This window comes from Arachis hypogaea, chromosome 13, assembly GCF_003086295.3.
Source record: "Arachis hypogaea cultivar Tifrunner chromosome 13, arahy.Tifrunner.gnm2.J5K5, whole genome shotgun sequence".
Classification (NCBI taxonomy): Eukaryota; Viridiplantae; Streptophyta; class Magnoliopsida; order Fabales; family Fabaceae; genus Arachis; species Arachis hypogaea.
In genome coordinates this window covers 59,886,864-59,890,599 of record NC_092048.1, presented here as the reverse complement: position 1 = coordinate 59,890,599, position 3,736 = coordinate 59,886,864, and the positions used below count along the sequence as shown (strand labels likewise).

The 3,736-nt window shown below is 32.3% G+C and overlaps 1 long non-coding RNA gene across 1 annotated transcript; it reads left to right on the top strand.

Annotated features, from left to right (window-relative positions):
- Positions 1-1,179: 1,179 nt before the first annotated feature.
- Positions 1,180-3,128, top strand: LOC112735941 (uncharacterized). Its single transcript, XR_011870408.1, has 3 exons — positions 1,180-1,274; positions 1,411-1,966; positions 2,968-3,128. It is a non-coding gene; the product is annotated as an uncharacterized lncRNA (long non-coding RNA).
- The last annotated feature ends 608 nt before the right edge of the window (positions 3,129-3,736 follow it).

Here is a 3,736-nt window from a genome sequence, read left to right as displayed (position 1 = left end):
ATCATGCTGTGGATTACTAATTTTTAGTATTATAGTTCAACCAGTTCTTGATTTGGATGTGTTTATGTAACATTTAACTTTTTTGAACCGGCTGATTTGTTACAAGTTGGATTCTTTTTATCCTCTTAGTTCTATTGAAAATGTGAATTTTTTCTATCTGCTCCACACTACTGTGTCTTCAATTTCAATCAGGTATGGTTTGTGTTGCAGAAGATCATGGTTGAAGAGCCTCCAAGACATGATCATTCATTAGTTGAGACTTGAGTGCTAAAACAAGAAAGAAACAATTAGGCTTTGATTTTTTTATTTTTATTTTTTCCCCCTCTTTCAGTGTCATCTTCTCTCACTGAACTCTTGTAGCTTACTATTGGTGTCTGAGTCAAATTATTTTTGGATTGCTCAGATTAATCAGAAGAGTATGTCTGAATTCAAATTCCAGACAATATATTCATTTTCAGTAGTCAATGTGCAAAATATAAAGTAGTAAAACTGAGTATCATGCTACAACTGACTAAACTGTTAAGTACTTCAATTTTTTGTCTCTTGAAATTTTTTTGGTAGAGAAATTCAGTTTTGAAATTTGGGAATTATACTTTTTTTACAAAAGTTTCTCTATTAAATTGTATAGGAGCTCATTGATTTAAACATTGTATAATGTTATATATATATGGAGTTGTTGGGGGATATTAATTATTAATTACTCTCCTAGTTAAATGTTGTCCTTTTTTACAGCCTTTGGAATATATATAATTGAATATGAACTAGTCAATGTTGTTGAAGAGTGATTTTGATTTCTGGGTGTCTCTAGAGTTTCTAGAAGTTCTGATCTTTATTTTTACAATTGAACTATTGGCTGCGGGGCAGTCTTAAATAATGGTACAGTCTTTGTTTATTTTAGTCCTAAATTGATGTGGTTAGTGCACATTTTTACCCTATTTAAGTTAGTTTTGAAAGATGATGGTTCTTGCAGTTAACATGCAGAAGTGAATATTGCTATAAATTTACATGTAGAAGTGAATGATGCATCCAATAGCTGGTCTAAACTTGTCTATATTCTATGCTAGTTGCCCTCTGCAATTGAAGAGTGGTTGTTATCATAGTTGTTCGTGTGTATTCACTTCAGTTTTCCATTATTAACTAAACAAACTAATGTAATGATTGTGTCCAAATTTAACTTGCAGAAACTTTGTAAGAGGAATCAAGAAATTTGGCAAAAACAAATAATTCCTCATACTTCAGGTGCTAAATCAATTGCAAGAAGAAGGGCTGAATTGGTAATCAATTAATGCATGTATATCTAATCTATCTCAAATATAATGCATGCATCATCTCTTAATTTTCTTGATATCTAATCTAAGTTAGTAGGCTGCTATTTTTTGATCAAGTCTTTCTACTTTTCTTAAATTTTAGATGGAAGAGACGGGAAAAGAAGTTAATAGGGTTCAAATGTGGGACATCACTCACTAGAAAATAGATGGAAGTTATGTTAATGAAAAGGCTAAAGAAATAGCGGTAAGACTAAAGTGCAATAAGTAACTTGTTTGTATTTCTTTTTCTTTCTTTTTTATAAGATAATACTATTTTTGATTCTTTCTCTTTCTTTTTATATATGTAGGAGAAGATTGAAGTACATAGCAGCCAACAACCGATGGAATTAACTGTTAATTCTCCTCTTGATGCTCTTGGAGTAGTTTTTGGGAAAGAGCACCCTGGTCGTGTTTGAGGTTTAGGTATGGGAGCTGTTCCAACAATTGCTTTCAAGAACAACACTACAAGGATTAGTCAAATGAATTTAGGTTCTTCAAATGATGCTGGCACATCAACTACTTGTGGTCCAAATGTGCAAGAAGAGTTGGATACCGTTAAAGCGCAATTGCAAGCGCTAGTCTCCTATATTGCTTCTAAGGAAGGAGGTAAAATTCCAATACAATTGGCTGGAATGTTCCCTACTCAACAAATCTCACAGGTACAAATACAATTATCCTCTTTTTTTTTCTTTGCTTTATCTCCGTCAGTTTTTTCTTAGGTTCATAGTTTCTTGTTGAATACAAATATGTTGAATATTGATATAGTTTCTTGTTGCTGCTTATGATATAATTAGTAGTAGTGCTAGCTTATGCTAGAGTGATAGTAAACCCTCACATTGTTGAAATAACAAATTAAACAAGAGCTAAAATGTATACAAATTAAGAGCAAGTAATAATAACCATATATATCCTACTGTGTTAGCTTCTCTCTGAACAATTTCAAGCAGATTATATATAATTAAGAAGATCAGATGAATGCATTGCATGATTGTCATCATTAATTTTCTTCTTAATTAATAACTAATTACCATGATGAGCCTTCACCAATAATACCAGTCCAATACCCAATACCCAGTTGAATTGTTCCTAGCTTGTTGTTTGTTGTTTTGGTCAAGTTCAACACCAATAACTAATTACTGCCGCTGAAAGCTAATGATGATGGTGATGCTTGATTTCTCCAAAAGGGAACAGAAGCCTCCCATTATTATGATTATTATTATTCTCTACTTGCCCACCATTACTTCCAAGCCCATCAACCAAAGAAAATCCAAGACTGGGCTTAATCTCTTGCATGGGAAACCCAGAAATGAAGAATTTAGCATCAATGAAGAATCCCTTTTTTGTGCCCTGCATGGAGAAAATCTAAAGGATCAAAACTAAACCAGAAATCAATAAGTTGGAACAAAACTTTCTTGTTTTTTTACTATTCAAGTTGTCATGTGTACAAAAAAGGTTTTTAAAGTTGTGCTGAGTGCTGTTACTGAAAAAAAAAAGATTTAATTTTACTTTATACTATATTTTTTTAGTCTCTAAAGTTTGACAAATGTGTGTTCTTTTATATATGCCTTTTCTTATAAATTAAATCAGACTTATAATGTATATCAATATATGCCCTTTTCTTGCATTTCTTGTGCTCATAATAATTATATTTTTGTTATAGGGATTGGATCAGGAGAGTGAGATTCTATCACCAAAAGAGTTAGGAAGTAGGTCTTCTGGAGCAAGCAACAAGGAAGCATGACAATGCTTAATATGTTAAGACGTATATTAAGAATTATATGTTAAGACGTATTATTGAAAAATGTTACTTTGATACTTTGTTTTTGGATTATGACATTTCCATTATGACTTGGATTATGACTTTTGGATTATGTATGAATTAAAAATCATCTTATGATGTTTGATTTATGATTATGCCTTCTGGTTATTACGAGATTTTTAAGTATGTTTCGAAAATATCACTTTAAATTGGTAGTTTCAATCTTATTTTAAAAAGCATAAAATTGTCATCATAATTAGGTACAAACGGCGGTTAGAAACCCCATTTTAAATGAAAACGATGCCATTATACGCTGGTAGAAACGGTGGTTAAAAACTGCCATTTTAAACACAAAAGATACCATTATAACCTGGTAAAAACGGCAGCTAGAAACTGCCATTTTAACACAAAAGATGCCATTATAACCTGGTAAAAATGGCGGTTATAATGGTAAAAATGGCGGTTTCCAACCGCCATTTTAAACAGAAGTGATGTCACAACATCCTGGTAAAAACGGCGGTTACAGCCGCCATTTTAAACAGTATAAAAAACCGCCATTTTATCCGGAAATAATGGCGGTTACAAACCATTATTACGGCGATTTTCTGAAAACCGCCGTAATAACCAGAATGGTGCCCAGAATAATGGCGTTTCTTGGAGGCGCCAGTTT